Genomic DNA, 21,824 nt, shown 5'->3' with positions numbered 1-21,824 from the left:
GGTAATGATCTCAGTGGTCCCTAACTTTAAACTGACAAAAATAACAGATATTAATTGACTCAAATTTGAGAAATGACAATTAGAGTGTATCAACTAACCATCCATCCTTTGTCATCCACATCCACCGGGACTGGTTCGGAGAGGCAGCAGTCTAAGCAACGATTTCCCTCAGAGTCCCCCAGGAATAGCTGGAGGAAGTGGTTCAACTAAATCATTAAAAAAATGGAACAACAATAATAATAATTAAAGCTGCAAGCAGCGATGAACGGGCCCTCGCACCCTTGTGCACATTCAGGCGTGCTGCAGTGGAAGCGCTTGTATGACTTGTTAGATGTCTTCAGGCCTGGACATTTAGCAGATGACACCAGCCACGACTCTCTATATCAAACCATTCAAAAGTTATGGCAGAAAGTAGGAACTATCAGATATCGACCAATCAGATGAAGGGGCGGGGCTAATTTGCACCAATTAAGGTGAAGGAGTCAAAACCGAGTCTGATGACACCACCCACGACTCTGTATGTCATACCATTTAAAAGTTATGGCAGAAAATATGATCTATCAAATATCGACCAATCAGAAGAAGGGGCGGGGCTAATTCATGCTGTCATGAACTGACTTCGTCATGACAAAAATGGGAGACGACACACAGGGATAAATGTTCAAAACAATATATTTATTTATAATTAAATCAATCAAACAGGTAAGGTGAGGTGTGAGTCATCAGTTTGATCAGTGGTGTATGGCAGGTGTGGATGTGTGTAAGTGTAGTGTATGTGCAAGTGCAGAAAACTAAAGACAAACAAACTCAAAGCAACCAAGAAAGAAAACCATGCTTACTGAGCAGGGGAGAGAGGCCAAATGGCCCTGACCAGCCTGCTTAAATATTGGGCCTGATTGGAGTCAGGTGTGCCTCCTCCTCTAGGCACACCCATGCAGGCCCATGGGTCATCACACCTCCCCCCTTAAGAGAGGAGACCAACAGGTACTCCGTAACTTTTACTCATAACCAATACAGGTACCAAGAAAAAAAAAAAAATATATATGTAAATAACTCTGAGCATCGCACTAGAATGCACGTGAAAGGGCATCAGCCATTACGTTTTCATGACCTTTAATGTGCCGAATGTCCAAATTGTATGGCTGCAGGAATAATGCCCATCTCATTAACCGCTGATTTGGGTTCTGTAAAGAACGCAGAAAAGTAAGGGGGTTATGATCTGTGTATACCACCAGAGAACTCCCAGTGTTAATATACACATCAAAATGCTGTAATCCCCATACTAAGGCTAAGGCCTCTTTTTCAATGACTGAATAATTTACCTGATAGGAATTAAACTTTTTCGAAAAGAAACCTAATGGTTTCTCCACCCCGTTAACATCAGCTTGTAACAAGACTGCTCCCGCACCCACATGACTGGCATCTACCTGCAACGAAAAGACTTTATCAAATTGTGGTGCTGCCAAAACAGGTGAAGAACACAGAAGAGCTTTTACATTTTCAAAAGCAGCGTGAGTCTCATCTGACCAGATGAACTTTACTTTGGACTTCAGAAGATCAGTAAGAGGTGCCACCACTGCAGAAAAATTTCTACAAAAACTTCTGTAGTAGCCTATCATTCCCAAAAAACGCATCAAATCCTTTTTTGTTGCTGGAACTGGGAACCTCTTGATAGCTGCTACTTTAGCCTCCACAGTGCGCACCTGTCCCTGGCCCACAACCTTACCTAGGTATGCAACTGTAGCCTTGGCAAATTCACACTTAGCCAAATTTACAGTCAACCGAGCCCATACCAGCCGGTCGAACAGTGCACGTATCCTCTGTACATGTTCAGTCCAATTGTCACTAAAAATGACAACATCATCAAGGTACACAGCACAACCCGACAAACCTGACACCACAATGTTCATCAGCCTTTGAAAAGTGGCTGGAGCGTTTCGTAAACCAAATGGCATCACCTTATAGGAATACAGACCGGCAGGTGTTATAAACGCACTTATATCCTGGGCCCTAGGGGTCAGTGGGACCTGCCAGTATCCCTTAAGCAAATCAAATTTGCTCACAAATTTGGCTGACCCCACCTGGTCTACACAGTCTTCCATACGTGGTAATGGGAAGGAGTCAGGTTTGGTAACACTGTTGACCTTTCTAAAATCTGTGCACGGTCGAAAAGTGGAATCAGGCTTTTTAACCAAAAGACACGGGGAGGCCCAACTGGAATTGGAGGGTTCCGCCAAATTGTTATCTAGCATGTACTTTACCTCCTTATCCAGATGGGCTCTTTTTTCAGGAGAAACACGATAAAATCGTTGTTTAATCGGCTTTGCATCTCCAATATCAATATCGTGCTCTATCAGATGTGTCTGTGATGGCGTGTCTGAAAATAGCAAAGGATAGCTGTTAACCACAGAGACCAGTTCATTCCTTTTTGTCTCATCCAAATGTTCAAGTACTTTGGGTAAAGCTTTTAACGCTTCAGCATTGTTTAGGCGTACTTGTAACACAGCCTCATCGGCCGGCCAATCTCCCCCCCGTTCAACCTCCCCCGCAGGAGAAAACCCAACCGTGCCTACGCACAATGAAGGTTCAACGCAAGGAAAGTCACTGGAGTTTTGAGACGCCGACACCCGAGCACAGTATGGCTTCAGCAGATTCACATGACACAACCTAGATTTTCCTCTAGGCATTTCAATCAAATAGTCCTGATCAGAAATTTGCTTTTTCACTGTCACCGGGCCCGTAAAGCGCGCCTGAAATGGAGAATCCACTATCGGCATCAAAACCATAACCTGATCGCCCGGACTGAACTGTCTATGTTTTGCTTTTCGATCAAACAGGGACTTCATTTTCTTTTGCGATTGCATTAGAGTACGTTTTGCCATTTGCCCCGCCATATACAGACGGTGCCTAAACCCATTCACATACTCTATCAAATTCTTAGGAGGGTCAGATTGTTTGCAACCACTCTTCAAAATTTCCAAAGGTCCACGCACTGAATGCCCAAAAACCAGCTCATTAGGACTAAATCCAGTACTCTCTTGTACTACCTCTCTTGCAGCCAGCAACAACCAAGGCAGACCCTCTTCCCAGTCACGAGTGAGCTCTGTACAATAAGACCGCAAAAGGGACTTCAAGGTTTGATGAAAGCGCTCTAGAGCCCCTTGACTTTGAGGGTGATAGGCTGATGCCTGTATATGTTTAACCTGAAGCTGCTTCATTATCTGTGCAAACATATGAGAGCAAAAATTTGATCCACGATCAGTCTGAATGACCTTCGGAATGCCAAAAACTGAAATGAATTGAGACAAGGCCTTCAACACATTCTTGGTTGTAATAGACCGTAGCGCATACGCTGCTGGATACCGAGTAGCCTGGCACATCAGTGTCAACAAGTATTGGCAACCTGATTTTGAAGGAGGTAGAGGCCCCACACAGTCCATAATCAAATATTCAAAAGGTTGAGCTAGAGCTGGTATAGGACACAACGGTGCCGGAGGTATAGACTGGTTGGGTTTTCCTGTCAGCTGACAAATGTGACAGGTTTTAATAAAGGCAGAGACATCCTTTTTCAAACGTGGCCAGAAGAAATGTTGCAGGATGCGACTGTATGTTTTCCTAACCCCCACATGCCCTGCTACTCCATCATGGGAGGTTTTCAACACCATCTCTCTGAAGCTGGTGGGCACCACAATTTGTAAAACGGGCTCCCCCACCCCAGTGTCACCCTGTGCACACCATTTACGCAAGAGTACTTCATTGCTCACAAAATAACCTTGTGCAGCATTGTCCATCTCTTCTACAGGGGACACAGCGTCAAACAGACCACTCAAGGAGGCATCAGCTCTTTGCTCTTGAACCAACTCCGTAACGGAAATTGACTGAAGAGGTACAGGTATAGACAACACTTTAGCAACCGCTTTTTCCTCTTTAGCAGACTCCTCTTTTTTTCTCATAGCACGGGTTACTGCGCATGCCGGAAAAACCTCTGTTTTTCCCTCTTGTTTACTTGGGTAAGACAAGACTGGGACCTGGGTAACCACATTTGGAGCTATAGTCCCAGCCCACACTTTATCCCCCGCCAAATCATTTCCAAGTATTACATCGACCCCTTCCACTGGTAACTCAGGCCGCACTCCCACCACCACCTCTCCACTAACCAACCCACAGACAATGCTCATTCTATGTAGGGGCACCGGAATTATCTGCATACCCATACCTCGCATCAAAATGAAATCGCCCGTGTCTGACGTGGAGGAGAATGGAACTATGTTGTGACGGACATAAGTATGTAACGCACCCGTATCCCTCAAGATGTTAACCTTAATTGCCTTTCCACCAGACAGTGATACAAAACCCTCTGAAAGGAACGCTGAATACTCAGCCTTAGGGTCACCCCCAGCAGAAAACATGTCAGAAACACCTTCCATTTTAACACTTAGCTGAGGTGAGGGGACTGCAGGTGCAGCCAACGCGGACGGCTTGATTTGTGCACCACTCAATGTCTTCTCTTTAGCTTTAAGAGCAAAACAAGAATTTTTCCAGTGTCCAGTTTTATGGCAAAAATTACAAACATTAGGGTCACTCCGTTTCCCGGAACCCTGCTCCGAATTTAGTACCCCTGAATCCCCCTGCTTTCCTGTACGAATGGACCCACCAGTTTGAAGCGTGTAGTCACCAAATACACTTTTGTGTGTTAGACAGTACTCGTCAGCCAAGATGGCCGCTTCTTGGGGGGTCTTCACTTTCCTCTCAGTTATATAAGTGGCAATATCAATGGGCACACAGTTTTTGAATTGTTCCAGAGTCATTAAATCACAAAGCCCATTAAAGGTTTTAACCTCTGATGCTACACACCATCGGTTAAACTGGACCAACATATCCCTCCCAAATTCCACATACGTTTGATGTTCCCCTTTCCTCCAAGTCCTAAAACGTTGTCTGTAGGCTTCGGGTACCAACTCATACGCACGTAGCACTGCCTCCTTAACAACCCCATATTTCTGACTATCAATCACTGATAAGGAAGCATAGGCCTCCTGGGCCTTACCTGTAAGGACACATTGGAGCAGTAGGGTGCGCTCACCATCTGACCAACCTCTGGCATCTGCCACCCGCTCAAACAGGGCAAAGAACAAATCTGGATCTTTCTCTGTAAACTTGGGGAGTAATTGCAGATTAGAACCAACATTAAACTGTTTTGCTTCATGAACACTCAACTGGAACTTATCATGCTCCAATTCCAATTTTTTTAACTCGGTCCTTTGTCTTATCTGTTCCATTTCTTTCTCATGTTCAAGTTTAATTTTATCATGTTCAAGTTTAATGTTAAGCAATTCCTTTTGTTGTTCAAAAGTTAATTGGCTCGAAGAAAATGAGAAAGTTCCACCAGCACTTGGGTTCTCATCATCCTCTGGGACCACCTCCTCTGACAACACACCCTTTGTCACCAAACTGTCGATCAGAAAAATCTTCACCCTAACCTTTGATTGTTTTGAATGGACAGCAATTTTGTAGTGCTCTGCTATTTGTACCAGCTGGTCTTTTGTGCATCTGTCCAGTCTATCCACAGATGGATCCTGCAGAAAGTCCTCCACAGAACTCATTTTTTTTTTTTTTTTTAATATAAAAAAAAAAAAACACAGCAACGGTTTAAACTAACAAGTAGCAAAAGACCCCAGGGCCCAACTCCCCTATGTAACCTGCCTACCCAAAACCTGACTGACTGGCTCAACCCTAGTCTTCAGTGGCCCTCCCGAGTCCCCCCCTCCAACAGGGGCCTCTCAGTGGTACCACCACACTCCAGCTTTCGTGGAATGCACTAAACCAGACAAAAAAAAAGACAGTGGGTCCCATATGGAGACCCACTGTTAAAAGCTACCGGGAGTTGGAGCCCCAAGGACTAAAGCACTTTATAAACTTTATAAACCTGCAGTGAAAGAATGAGTTCCTAATGCTCTCCCCCCTCCCATACATACAAAACCTATGTGTGTCTCCCAAACCAATCTGTTCCACAGAACACAAACAAAGCTTAAGTTTACCAAACAATTGATAGAAAAACAAGCAAGTAACAACCCAAATCTACCAGTAAACTTAACTAAAAGTGACGAGCCCCCATCTTGTCATGAACTGACTTCGTCATGACAAAAATGGGAGACGACACACAGGGATAAATGTTCAAAACAATATATTTATTTATAATTAAATCAATCAAACAGGTAAGGTGAGGTGTGAGTCATCAGTTTGATTAGTGGTGTATGGCAGGTGTGGATGTGTGTAAGTGTAGTGTATGTGCAAGTGCAGAAAACTAAAGACAAACAAACTCAAAGCAACCAAGAAAGAAAACCATGCTTACTGAGCAGGGGAGAGAGGCCAAATGGCCCTGACCAGCCTGCTTAAATATTGGGCCTGATTGGAGTCAGGTGTGCCTCCTCCTCTAGGCACACCCATGCAGGCTGGTCCCCTCCTCCTGCACATGAACAGAACACCCTGTTAAGACAGGGTGGGTCATCACAATGCCAATGAGGTCAAGTACTCAAAACCGAGTCCGATGACACCACCCACGACTCTCTAAGTCAAACCATTCAAAAGTTATGGCAGAAAGTAGGACCAAAGAAATTTGGACCAATCAGATGAAGGGGGGGGCGCGCTTTTTGGCATCTAGCGTCGCCACGGTAACGCTTTTGACTGAGAAAAGTAATGTGCGTCGCGCAGGATCTAGACGCACATTTTGATGTATAACACACCTGGGTGCACATTACGGTTCGGGCCGTATTAACGGCCGAAGACATGGCATAAATTGCGCCAAAATGACATGATTAATTCAAAATGGCTGACTTCCTGTTCGGTTTCGGCCATGGTGCCAATAGATTTTTCTTTAAGTTGCAACATGATTTTGTGCATGTATGTCAAACCGTATTGTGGGGCTTGAGGCACAACGTTTTCTAGGGGGCGTTGTTGAGCCATTTTGCCACGCCCATTAATGCAAACCATTAAATATCAAATTTTTCACCAGGCCTGGCTTGCTTGCAAAATTTGGTGACTTTTGGGCACGTTTAGGGGGGCAAAAAGGCCCTAATTTCGTCAGTGCTCGGGCCCTAACAATAACAATGAAACTTGCCTTGACAAAAATGGCAGAAAATCAAATGTTTCTGTTGAACCACACTTCAAATACAGTGTCTTTTAGTTGTTGAACTATTGACGGTGACTAAAATGTTGAGCACTTAATCTTTTCAGACTGTGAACAGTGTTGTGCAAGTTCATACTTCTCATGAACAAGTTCAGTTCAGCGCGCGCACATTTAAAATACTCTATGAGACGACGACAACTTCACACTACATTACCCACAATGCAGTGCACACTAGCATAGCAACAGGCACCAGCTCCTTGGCAACGGTGGCCCGAGCCCAGTGCAGTCTTTACAAATGACCAGTGATGAGAGAGACGTTGCAGACGTTGCAGACGTTGCAGACGCAGCGTCAGCGAGCCGTCAGATGATGCCTCTGCTTATCATTATCTGTGGGAATTTTACACATTGTCTCCCAAAGAGTCTGATGGTAAAAATCTAACCTTTCTGTGCAAATTATGTCCGACTGCGCTGAGAAAAGAAGTCCGAGCGTCTGTCTCATCAACTTCAAATTTGAAACGTCATGTGGAGTTAAAGCATCAGTCCAGCGTGAGAAAATATCTGCAAGTCCTTGTCAATCAAAAAAAGTCCTCAGGAAAGGCCAAGAAGACCCTCAACAGCCCCAAATGACCCAAGTCCCACTGCTGCACCTTCAGGGGTTTGATTTCCCAGCAACAGGGAGACACACTGATAATGGACTTCATTGTTGGAGATTTACAGCCTCTGAGTAAAGTTAAAAAGCCACTAGGACAATACATGATTGTACAGTGAACAGTTTTAGGATAGGGTGGCCTTTCATTCGTACTTCTCACCAAACAATATTGAAATGAACTGAACTTTGAACTAGTTCAAAATAAAAATGGTGAACTATGAATGTGAAAAATTCATTTTTAAACTATGTGAACTGAACTTTGAACTATTTCATGAGAAGTATGAACTTGCAAAACACTGGTTCAATGAAAGCGTTCAACACTGACTGTGAGCCTAGGCGGCATATATAAATAGGACAATAGATGGCAATCAGTATTTAAGTATAATTTGGGAAAAAAGGATTGTATGATAACATTGTAATCCAAATTGAATTACTTGCTGGAATTTTGATAAATGTCAGATTGTCAAATGATTGACAGAAATTCAAAAATTCAACTTTCATTTCAAGAGGGCCATCGATGCATCTACAGTTGGATTTTATTTGCTTGGTCACGCAGGGACTTTAACCTGCACCAAAATCAACACTTTTGACCAGAAGTTGGTTATGGTTATGATGTATAAATTCTTAGATAAAATATTAAAAGTATCCAAATCTGCTGAGCTGTATGTTATATAGAAGTTTAATACGACAAAACAATGAAATCAAGGCAACAAGAGACACAACAGGACATCACGACACACAGATTAGCCGCAGGATTGGAAGAAAGCAGACTATAATGGGGCTATAGTTGACGATAAGTGACTATAATTAATTGACTGAATAATTAAGTTGGACTTTTTTAGCACAGTAATTGACTGGTTTGAGTCTTACTTGAAGATGAGGGATTACTTTGAGTCACATTGTTGAATTGTGCTATACAAGTAAACTTGCCTTGCTTTGCCTTAATTTGTGTCAATAGGTAACTTTACATTGGAATAGACAGAAATTACACGTTCCCAGAGGTTCTATCCTAGGACTCTTCCTATTTGACATCTATATGCTTTTGCCAGTTCAGATAAAAATAAACAAGATAAGTCAGCATAACTATGCAGATTACACACAACTTTGTATTAAAATGTCACCAGGTGAGCCCATACAAGTGTTGAGTAGATACATTGAACAAATAAATAAGAGAAGACTGTCAGCACATAGCTTACAGCTACAAACCACTGACAAGGCCTGCAATCTGGGTGTAGTCATGGACTCAGATGTGAACCTTCAGACACATTAATAATAATAAGAACCTTTCACACAAAAATGTAGTACAAAGTTTTTTACACATTTTAAAATAATACAAGATGGAAAAACAGATAAAAACAGTACTTCTGCTGGTTTATAAATCACTGAATGGTTTAGGACCAATGGTTCAGGTCTGCTCTGTGTCCCCAGAACCAGAATGAAACATGGCGAAGCAGCGTTCAGCTTTTATTCTCACAGATCTGGAACCAACTTCCAGAAAGCCGCAGGAATGCCAAAATCTTCAGTTGTAAACTAATTTGTTTACATAACAGCTGCCTTTGAGGGAATTATTTAAACCATTCTGAATTTAACTTTAAACAATGTTCATTTTAGTTCCCCATTGTAACTGTACTTTAAGTCTAACTTTTCTTTATTATGCCTTTGTAGTGTAACCCAATCTTTTTTTTCCTCACCTCTTTACTTTTCATGTTTTTATTACGTGAAGCACCTTGAATTGAGTTGTTGCTGAAATGTGGTATACAAATAAACTTGCCTGGCTTTTCCTTGGCTTGGCTATAATCACAGGAACTGAGGAGAAACAGGTGGCACAATCAGGGAAGACAGGCGTTAATAAGACACAGGTGTATCGATTAAGGTGGACAAGAACTGAACAAAGAAAACACAGACCACCGGCTTCAAAAAGAAAAGAACAAGAAAAAACAGGATAAAAGAAGATAAAATCCACAGAAAATGACGCATATGGAGTCAACACTAGTTGTAAAAATGTGGGAGGAAGAAGTGCATAATTTATGGGCATAAAACATTGAAAAATTAGTAAACAAACACTTCTTTTGATTTGTAAAATTAACATTACATCCACTTCTGACTTTGATCCTGATAACAACAGTCTGTTCCCACAGGGTGTCTTATCAATCAGAGTGTGGTTGGACGGGAGGAGATGTAATAATCGTCCCTCCCTCTATCTCGTATCATAACCTAATTCTGAGAGATACCATCTCCTGGGAGGATTCGCTCTGTCATCACCGTGCTCCACATTCAAATTCAGCTGAACTGGATGCTATATTTATCCTATTTTTTTTGCCCAGTTAACATTTGGATAATTTGTAATCATCATTCAGCCTGAGATTTCCTGCGCAGCTCCCAATTAACCTCACTCCCCTCTCATTTTGACCTCATCAGTGTGCCACTAAACTCATACAGTCACTAGGGTCCTGTGCTGCATCGGAAACCTGTACAGGAAGAGGGAGGTGGAGGATATCAAAGTATATTTGTGTCAAAACATGTTGTATACCTCGTATGAAGGGACATCTTAGATTTCCACTGTTTACAACCATTATTTTGGTAGTCCCTATGTTCTGGGTATTTCATAATCTTTGGGAAATAAATGTAAAATCTTTTTGAACTAATAAAGGAAGAACTGTGTGTAACGTGTGTTAATATACATAGGTTAGCATGCTGCGTGCGCCGCGTGTGGATTGAAATGCATTAGCTTGCTACTCACACCGGACTGCCGGTCTAACGCAATGTGATGATGATGCTCTCTGTGAGCTGACACAACCCATTTGGCCTAGAGGAGCTGATCTACACCAGTGTTGCTCATTTAAACTGTAGAAGGCGTGAGGAGAGAGAGGGGGAGAGAGGAGGGGAACCTGTCTGCATGTGCCTCGCCCTCTTGTCCTTGTCTGGGTGTGAGCAAGACTACAGAAGAGGAGGTCACTTGATTATCGCCTGTTGAATTTGATGGTTAGACAGAACATTTAAGCCCTTGGGATGGCAGCTGCTTAAGCTCCCTGAACTAAGTCTGAATCCTTTCAGTGTGATTTATAAATGATATCAAACCTTCCTGTGCAGATCCTTGACATCCTTGACTAAAACTGTTAAAACACCTCTCCTCTGGTACTCACTGCAGAGCTTGGTACACCCAAACAACCAGACACAGAATCAGCTCTGTGTTACTCTCAGAAATGCCTTTGTTGTCTTATGGCATCTGCTTGGTCACTAGAGTGTAAGTACAATATCTTTCTGTAAATGTTATTTATTAACTGCTTATTTATCCAAAACTGCTTCTGTTGTGTGTACTTAATCCATAGCTAACAGATTAAAGTACTAGCACACAATGTACCCTGGAAAATAAAACACTTTTGTCCATAAAATGCATTTTAACAAAAGTCATGTTAAAATAAGAGGAGCCCCCCCTCCCCAAACACCACCTTCCTTTAAAAACACTAGCCTTAAAATTAAATAAACACAACCTAAGATGAGCATGTGATAGGTTATACTTTTTTTTTTATTTTACTTTATTTACTTTGTTTTACTTTATTTGCTGAACATAAAAAGTCAAAAAGTAATGCATATTTTTTACTGCTTTGACAGAAATTAGAAAAGTTGTCAGGTGCATGCAATCAGGTGCACTTCATCACTTGATTTCCCGCAGGTTTGAGGACCTCCTATAAAGGCAGTAGTTTAGATGTATGCTACTAAGTATAGATTGTGTAAGGAGAGCTGGAGAAACTGTGGCACTGAAATACTGAGGTTTTCTGAAGAGTGGCTTTAAAGCGACACTACGTAACTTTTCCACCTTAATATCATATTTCCAGAGTCATTGTGATGGTACATCAACTTCCAACAGGTTTAATGACACCTCTGTCATGGTCTGAGGGGTCTGTATCTCCTTCACTGGCACTATGTAACTTTGAGGAGCATGGTAGGAACCCTGCCACACTAAAAAACTACAAATCTTTACGGCTTTGACTGCTTTACGGCATACGTCACTTCCCCCTCCTTCCCGATTCGCAGTCGAGCCGAAAATGGGCGGGGCGTGGAGCGCAGCTCCGCAGAAGCTGGTAACCCGTAGCTGCGTTGTGGCTGCAGCAGCTCCACACAACAGACGTGGGGAAAAGATCGCTAAGGGTTTAACTTTTCATCGGTTTCTTGCTCGGAGGCAGAACCACGGAGGCCAAGTATCTGATATAACAGAGTAAAAGAGTGAAAGAGTCGTCGGCTCGCTTGGATCGCGGCTGTAACGACCAAACACACAGTAAAGCCTGAATTATGGTTCTGCGTTAAATCGACGCAGACCTGCGGCGTAGGGTACGTGGCGACGCGCAACGTACGGTGCGTGTCGCCACGTACCCTACGCCGTAGGCTCTGCGTCGATTTAAAGCAGAACCATAAATCAGCCTTAAACCACAAACACTAACACAGACCGGGGTCGGATCAAAACACGGGTTTTATTCCCCACTTCGCCAGCTAAACGCAGTTGCTGGCCAGCTCTCTGCGGTGCAATTAACCCCAATCTTCAGATAAAGCTAGTTTGTTGAGGAAAAAATATTAACTCTTATTTGTAGCTGCAGAGGAAAAAAAAAATCTCACGAGGAAAACAAAAATATTGCTCACGCCTCGGAGCCTCTTCAACATAATATAGCAGTCAAAAAAAAAAAAGAAAAGAGAACTAAGAGGGATACAAAACATGTACTGTATGTTGTACTATTATACAAATTTATTGAAACACATGGCGAGTCAAACATTTACCAAAGCAGCTGCCAAACACTCCTAAACAAGGTAGCCAGAAACGGTGGTTCTGCAGAACAGCGGCAGTAAATCCTTTCTAAAGAGTGCAGCTCCGACGAGGAGCTCCATTCTTTAGTAGGGATTTCATATGGATCCAAACCGTTAATAATAATTATTTTCTCCATATACCGCTCCCTGGCTTCCTTGTTTAAGGTATCCCGGTAAATTCCAGTTCCTTTCCAGCAGTTTAACATCTTTTTTTTTGCGTTCCGTCTGTTCACTTGGTGAAACAGAAAAGCGTCCCGTCTTCTCTCAAAACAAATGCAGCGACGGGACAGGAGTTTTCCGGCAGTACGCGCTGGTGCTCATGGGAAACGTAGTGTTCTTTCTGGTAAAGCACTACCGCTTTTGTCCAAAAGATGCCGCCAAACTCAGAAAAGCTGAAAGTTACGTTGTGCTGCTTTAAAGTCTCTTGTTACTTGTACTTTGCCATGCCATAATGCAAATGAGCAAACCAAGCTGGCCTGGGAAGCTGACTTACCTCATGTCACAATTAGCTTTTTTAGCTCTGCGGACTTAGCTTATGCTAACAAAAAATCCATACATCATTTTCTATACCCGCTTGATCCAATGCAGGGTCATATGGTTCTGCTAGAGCCGATCCCAGCCAGTCCATCGCGGGGGCCGCATAGACAAACAACTATACATGCTCACTCCTACCGGCAAATTATATGCTAACCTGAGATGTTTATTAATACTACTTTATATTTATTCTCAGACGATGTGTCCAAACATTCTCATTTCAAGTATTGCTAGAGAAACCACATCTGAAATTATTGACAGACAATATGTTTTTCCTTGTTTGTTTGTATCCACTAATGGCATTCAAGGTAGTCAAAGAAACCCATATTTGCTTTGAGATGTATTCATTAATAAGATATATTTAGTTGAGCCAGGTCTGAATATTATCCGTGCAAATTGGAGACGATCAGATATGGATAGGAGGGAGGGGAAAAAAACAACTTTCAATAAATATAGACATCAACATGGCAGTCATAGCTTAATATCTTTTGAAATTTTTAATATAAAAACCACTATGGTGTGCACTGAACATGTACAACAGATCCACTAACTTTTACACTTTTCCTACTTGAACATATCGGTGGCACTCCCGATCATTTCCTGTACACATTGGAATGCACATCTCCATCGCCCGGATAAAAGTGCCACTGAAATTCCCACTCCAGCCACCTTTTCACTGGCTGTGAATAGCTCAGGCGTCAGTGCAGCTGAACAGCCCTCACTAGAGTACAAACGATCAAATCACCAAGCGACCGCAGCCTCATTGTGCTCGTAATTGTAATCCCTTGGACCCATGAAAGGGGCAGACTGTGCTGGTTAATTAAAACCGCAATCAAATTTACCCCCTAAACTGGCTGCAAAAAGGGGCCCCATTCAATTAAATAATGCGTCGCTTTCTTTTCAATGACTCACAAACAAACAAGTGAGGGGGAAGGAGTTGTGTAAATCCACAAGCTTGTTGATTGCATACTACAGCTGGGATTTTTTTTAATTTTGTAAACAGAGGCTGTGGTGGCGCTTGAGGTGCCAAGGGGTAGAGTCCAGGGAGCAAAGGGGATTAAAGACCCTTCCACTGGCCTCTATTGGCACTTGTCATGTTCTTAATTTGATGCTGTAATTAACTTTGGAAATCTCAAGACATTTGCAGTGTATGTGCTCAGGATCCTTTGCAGATAAGTGCAAAGCTCAGGCAGATAGGGCTAAAAAGATGATAGTTGCAGAAACTATTAACTGTTTATCTCTTCTCACAACAAGAAAGTGCATGATCCTGCAGCCCTTCCAAGGCTTACTGTTATGCATTTGGGTGCTTGTATGAATTTTGTGTGAAAGGGATTTGATTGATGGAATACTTGTGTTCACATTGTTTTGCACAGCAGATGTTGCACACCTGCTCACTGGTCGGCTAAGAGAATATAAAGCAGGCAAGGACCTACATGTGTGCTGTGAAGGGTACCAGGTTTTTTGTACCTTGTCCACGTACATGCCAATAAACTCACGCTCACACAGGTTAATCAAGCCATGCAAAAATCCACAAGGGTCTAAAGAATGGACAGCAGGCAAACTTCACGTGGGTCAGCCAATCGTCACATAATTACTTTGAAATTGAGCACCTTTTTATATATAAGGGTTTAGTTAAGTGAGGAAATAAAATATTAATTAAGGCATTAAACCTAAAGAATATATTAACCGACTGATTACTTTAAAGTCTGCTGCCCTCTTCAAAATTTTCTAAGCTCTTAACTGCAGACATATTGAGTGTTAAAAACAGAGTTGGGAATGATCTATAATTGACCTTGACATGCAATCATTACAGTGCAAGGAATCATCAAATGTTGTTGTGCTGGCTGTGGCAGAGCACGTTTAGCCTAAAATAACATTAAATCTAGTTTACACTTAAAAAAAGAGAGCCTAAAACAAGACAGGAAGGGTTATTTTTTAGAAAGAGTCGACTTGTGAGAAATATACAGAGAAAAGTTTGGATACTTCAAGCTTCCTTAACGTTGCAGAGGCAGAGTAATCAGTCAATTAATTTCACCTTTCAGCCTGTCTTCCCCCTGTGTCGACCTTTCCGAGTCATTGAAAAACATCCCGTGTAATGCTTTTCTCTTTGTGCAGTTCTTAGATAAAGTGGTGTGTCTTCCGTCCACATCCAGCCTCTTCCATAAGTAATATACATTACATAGAGTATAATTTGAATATCTTCCTGAGAAAATGATTCTGCAATGGAATGGGACCCTGGCAAACCCGTAAGATGTGAGTGAGGGCACAGTAAGGGACAACGGCAATAAAAGATAGACTCAGTCTTGTTTGTGCGCACCACTTTGTGTGTGACATAAAGAAAGCAGCCTTGTTTATGTGCACAAATGGACTGAGTAATGGAAAACTCCACTCAGCCCGAAGAACTACTCCTGCACAGAAATGTTACTCAAGTAACAGTAAAATAATTCACATACAAGGTGAAAGTGAAATTAAAAATAGAATGTTGTTTACTATTATTTCATATGTAAAGAATTTAAATGACCACTTTAACGAACATTTTTGGCCACAAATTGTCTTCATTTTTTTTTAATCATGAGCACAAACTGTCTTCTTTAAAATGGTGCCTTTGGATTTAAGTGCAACAAGAAAGCTTAGTTGAGTGCTATTTGCTGCCAAAAATTTACATATTTCTTTTTTTGTTTCATTTCATACCCTCGATTGCAGGGCAGACCTTCAAAATTTTAAAATGACTTTGCAGGACATTACAAGTGGAGATATTGACACAGGCCATATAAAAATAAGAAAAAGATGTGACTGTTGTTTAAGTACGTTAATGGGATGCTTGCATGTACGTGTTGAAAGCGACACTTTGAAAGGAGTGACATCAAGCATTGCCGAGCCGAACTGGCTCTGTCCATTGCGGCAGGAGGGTTGCTTCCATTAAAAGTTGGAAAATTAGCAAATTTCAACACTTGGATGCATCATCAGCCATTCAAGTTAAAAGGAAGTGCTAGCCAATCAAAAAGGATGCAGGGCATTTTCATTCTTGTTTATGGTGTGAAAAAGGGACGTCAAGAACCCCCCCCAGCGTTGCATTATGCATGGTTATCTTGAGGGTTTGATTGAATGGACTGACTTTGCGCTCCTGGTGGGCATTTCATTGTCTTGGTGGGTATTGTGCTCAATGCAGTGTCCATATGGTTGTGATGTGGTTTTGTCTCAACGCAGTGCCTTCATGGTCCATGGTTGTGGTCTTCATGAATCCAGTTCCTGCATGGTTGTGGTTTTTGCAGAGCTCGTATGGTCACATTGTAGGTTTGGTCCTTCTGGAGGTTTAGTTTGATGCAATGACTGCATCGCGCTAATCCTCCTTGTGGTCCTTGGGTTTGGGTCGATGCATTGAGCACATGGTCATACAACACAGTGCTTGTATCTCTTTGCCCGCTTGGTTGTGGTCAGGGTTTGGCTGCTGAGGCGTGGTTATCGTTGCTGATTAAGATGCATTTTATTGTCACTGTCTCGCTGATGCAGTAAAATTACAGAAGACCATCACAGTAGTAAACAAAAAAAAAACTACTGAAATATATAAAAATGTATTAATATAAGATGGTAAATGCAATGAATGCCAGCTTTAAACATGTTACATGATTCCTGAATATTTATTTTGAATTCATATTTAAAGATTGGATGTTTTTCTTTTGGGAAAAGAAAAGACACAAAAAACAGTTCAGCGTTTTTTTACATGGCAGTCAATTGAGATTGACTCACTTTAGCAGCCAAACTCTTGCAGCTAGTGTGTCGTAAGTGTGTACGAGTGGAGTTTACACTTCAAACCAAGCACAGAAGCAGCTGAGCTCCTCTTCCAGGGAAGCGCTGCGGTTAGACTCGGTCATGGTGGATCCCCTGTATGTGGTAAGTTGCTGGAGTTCCTGCCATGCCTGCCTAGAATTGTTAGTCTCTAAGTGCTCCTCACTTTTCCTTGTGTAAGTCTGTTTAACATTTCTGATGCCTCGTTTCAGGTTGGTTGAGGAGTGCTTAGACATCTTTTGTCATCCAGGGTTTCTGGTTAGAGTTGGCCTGTTTTGGTTCTTCCGATGCCGGGGATGTAAGACCAGGACGCTTTGCATGTATTCTCCTTTGTCCTGTTGTTCAAGTATATCTCAATGAATCCTGTCAAAACAGTCTTATAACCAGGAAAGATCTCCCTCAGGTCAGGGTTAGATAGAAGGCTGTCTCTTATTCCTGAAGGGGATCTAAGCTGGCAAAAAGGAGCAACAGACATGGTCAGGCGGGCCCAGATGTGGAAAGGGCACAGACACTTGATTTGAGTGTGTTACTGCTGTTGTGTCATTTCATATACTGTTCATATCCTGTGTTTATACATATTTTATACGTATCTTTTTGTATTTTTTATATATTTTTTATTTCTGACTCTTCAGTCTTTTTACCCCTCCCCTATATGTGTGTACTGCTGACGACAAATAAGTTTCCCCACTGAGGGAGAAAATAAAGGATATCTTATCTTAACTTATCTTATCTTATCTGGGAAATACAGTCCTCAGACTTGCCTTAAAATCTCCAGCTATGACATGTACACACTGTTGTTTATGGTGTCATGCAGATGGTTGAGAGCATTGCTAATGTTAACATTGGATAGTAGTCAAGCGCCAACCATCTCACTTCCAGATTGAGGCTCATCCAGAGCTAAAATTCCTTGCAGTTTCTTGACTGGCCACTAGAGTTTGGCTGCAAGAGAGGTCAGCTCCACTGACTCCCATGTTAAAATGTCCAACTTTAAGGGGACATATTATGAAAAACACGTTTTTTCTTGTTTTAACATATATAAAGTGGTCTCCCCTCACCCTGCCAGCACAGGGGAGACAAAATCCCATGAATTTCTGCAAGGTCTGTGACCCCCGCCTTACAGAATCCCCCAGTGTCACGTGATTTTTTTTGAGCCGATTAAAATCTGCGCCTAGGGTGACGTCACCTGAGGCGCAGAGGTTCGGGGTCGGCTGCTGAAACCACGCCCACAACCAGCTCTCTCCGTCGGCTCGAGCTCCTCCATTGTTCAGCAGTTCAGCAGTGGCTGTTTGAACAGCGAGGGAGAGTAGAAATTAGATTTTGCATCGACATTTACCTTCATAAAAGGATCAGTTCCCACAGCTGACCCGGCAACTGCACACGAGTCAGCGGTAAGTTCCTTTTTTTTAATGTTATTTGTATGATCTTTGCATGGGCTAAGTATTTAGCTTAGCTCCGGAGCCCCGGCGCCGCATACGGAGCTGCGGGGGCTGCTCACGGACCGGACCGTCGAGGAGCCCCCGGGTTCCGGAGCTCCGAACCCAGGGGCTCCGGGCTCGGGGCTCTATTAGTACCGTAATACATTTTTCTTCTGTGGTTTCAGATCTTCCAAGCACCTGGAGCTGTTCACATTCAGAAGACGCGCGGTCCTTCCTTGAGCCAGCAATAGTGCATACATTTTATTTATATATTTTAACAATAAAGTTGCCATTTGTGAAAATTCAGTGTTGTGATTTCTTTACAGTTAACATGATTCATTTGTCTTGTAACATAAGAAGTGAAATGATGAGGAATTGGAGTAAATAACCGTGGTGTACCTGTTTAGAATTAAATTCAATCTTCCTGTTTGAAGACGAGGTGACTAAAGGCTGATTTATGGTTCCACGTTACACCAATGCAGAGCCTACGGCGTAGGGTACGTGTCGATTTAACGCAGAACCGGGGACACGCTTTGCTATGCAGCCGCTGCTATTCTCCCCGGAGCGACGCTTTGTCTCCTCCCCTGCTACACGTCATTCAAGCAGCCAATCAGCGCAGAGCCTCATTATCATAGCCCCCCCCGCCCTGAAAATGAACCACAGAAAAAGGCTTTAGAAGCGGAAAAAATAAAAACATGGCCCAGAGACCGAATTTCTGATTTATGTAGAAAAAACAACCTTTAGATTGTTTTTAAGACATTCAAGGAGGGTTTAAAATATACATTAAATGCCATAATATGTCCCCTTTAAGAGTAGAAATAAACATATTAACAGCCTGGTTGAACAAACCATTTTGGTCTCGATCATTTGATTTTACACCCATGACAACTCTGAGTGGGGTGGGTTTTTTTTGGTATCACACCAGGAGAGTTTATATCAAGCAATACATTTATTTTCTAATATGATTAATTAACCATCGGCTTTGCCAATGCTAGCTGTTATCACTTCCTCATCCGTAAACAACATGCACTTAGCAAAGCAATCAGCCGTTTGTATAAATCCAGTGTCAGCTAAATACAACTGTCATTTTTGATTTTGCATGTATAATGGTAGGCTATATCCTGTTAAACCTGCTGATAGTCTGCCATCAGGCCTGTGCTTGGATTGTAATCATCAGTTTATAAATTCCTGTCGGCTATGAACATACTTCAAGTGATCAGTATTGAACACACACACTGGATATTTCTAACAACACACTCTGGACAATTCTTATCTAGGTGAGACATAATCTTCACTGGAATATGATGTATGTATCTCTGTCACCCAAAATCCCTTGACAGGGCAGGTGCTGATCATAAACAAAGTCTGGCATCCAACAGATCTAGTGACATTGGTGAAGCGTTTAATTCATGTAAAGAATGTTTAATATAGCAAATATATATCCATAATGTTACAAACGTAAAGGAACTGTTTTTTGGATCTAATTTTAAAATGTATACAACAAGATTTAAAGCATGAGTTGAAACCATTTATTGTCATTTACAATCCTTCATGTAATGAAATATGCCACCAAAGTATATGGATTTTTAACTTCCTTTTCAAATCTCTTCATTCAAGTTTGACTGCATGTGGTCTCCAGGAAAGATATCAATTCTTTATACTATTCACAAACTTGTAGCCTCAACCCAAGTGCAGCTGCATCATTTGAACATCCAGACACACAGTCAGTGATTATACATCCATGACAAACACATTTTCAGCATGTGACTGCTATCACACATGCTGAGTGTGAACCTTTTGTGCAGGGGTACCTACTCTTTAAATTTCAGTGCGTGGTTCTATAAAGTGAAACAAATAATAACCATGTACAATATCCAGTACAATTTGAGAGTGAAAATGGCTGCTCTTGGTGTTTGACGTTCAGTGCTTTTACACAAAAGCAATGCTTTGTAGCAATTCAAATGCCTCCGAGTTTCTGTGTAGTTTAAAAAACACAGCATTCATGCGAGAAACATCACAAAAGGGATTTTTTTTTTAACAAAATTGTGTCCTCTTCTGTCATCTCCCATAAATCATTTTCATGATCCTCTTGGATTTATCTTGTGACCTTTTGTGGGACTAAACTAACCCCCCCCCTTAATTTTACCCGGAAAAACAAAACAAAAAAACTGCATTTCCCTGAATTGAGCAGCAATAACAATCTATTATAGACAGAATATATCAGCTCAGAGTATTATTACTATTATTATTATTATTATTATTATTATTATTATTATTATCACAAATTGTATTTTACTGGTACATATAGTAATTTTGCAACATCAATGTGTGTGTGTGGTTGCTCGTGTGGTGTCATGTGTAAGGTGACTGTTAAGGAGTCATTAACCCGTCAGTTAACTGTAATGAGGCAGGTAATGTGGCAAATAAGAAAGCTAAGGGTCTGGCAATAAGTACGTTTTCTAACACCCTAGTGAACAGTTAAGAGGGGGGTTATCTTTTCTCACCTGAACAACATTTGTGTGTGAGTATGTTTGCCTGGACGTAGAGCAGAAATATGCTCAAGTGGATGTGCAATATTGAATTAGTTACTTTTCAAGCTCAATTTTTATAAACAACACACTGAAAGTTCTGGTTGTTCTGGCTTTCTGCCTCTGTGAGGCAATATATTTGTGTGTGTGTGTGTGTTGAGGGGGGGGGGGGGGGGGGTGCATTTGGCTGAAGCTTCTGAAGGGGGCAGAATTTGTTTTATGAGGGTAATTGATGCTTTGCTGCAGGAGAAGAGGGCAAAGCAGGCATGAAATTGTGCAGGGGATCAGATCCGTATCGAAGCATACGGGAGAGCTGAGGGAGAACAACGGAGCCTGGCAGCCTGGGGGTGGCTGGATTAGGGTGCCGCTCAACACTGAGGTACAGTTAAGAGCCAATTTTATTCCCTAGCAAACCAATCAGTGGAAAAGCCCTGTATCCTATTAGAGTCAAGTTTAGGGAGCAGACGCAGAGCTGCTGGAGAACAGCCATTAAGACATTCATATAGCCATCAAAAAAGGAGAGGAAAGGGCACTGAGAAGAGAGTTAAAGTGGAACAAAATAAGAACTCAAATACTGAAAAGGCTAGTTTGGCCAAGTAAGTAATACATAAAGTGACATATTGACAGATAGAGAAAGTGACTGCAACAGATAGAAAGGTGAAGCCACAATAGATAGAAAGGTTGACTATTATGTGGAGTCCAAACGAACAAATATGTGAGCAAGTGGCTGGTTGGCACTTTTACTCCTGAGTAAGCTGCTGATATCTGCTCAGGTTTACGCTGCATGTGCACCGAGCAGGGTCATCGGTTCAGTTCCCTCTGTGTACTCTTTTGCCATTACTTTAACAGGCTGCACCGAGGGCACAGCTCATCAGGATTCTCGAGCTGTCCGTCTGTGAATAAGAAGAGGGAATTGGCTGTCAATCCCTAATTAATAAACTCAGCTCCTCTCCTCCCATTCTGCACGGGGTTGTCTGATCAATAACCAT

Source organism: Cololabis saira, chromosome 8, assembly GCF_033807715.1.
Source record: "Cololabis saira isolate AMF1-May2022 chromosome 8, fColSai1.1, whole genome shotgun sequence".
In the NCBI taxonomy this organism is placed as follows: Eukaryota; Metazoa; Chordata; class Actinopteri; order Beloniformes; family Belonidae; genus Cololabis; species Cololabis saira.
Note: the sequence above shows the minus strand (reverse complement) of the source record.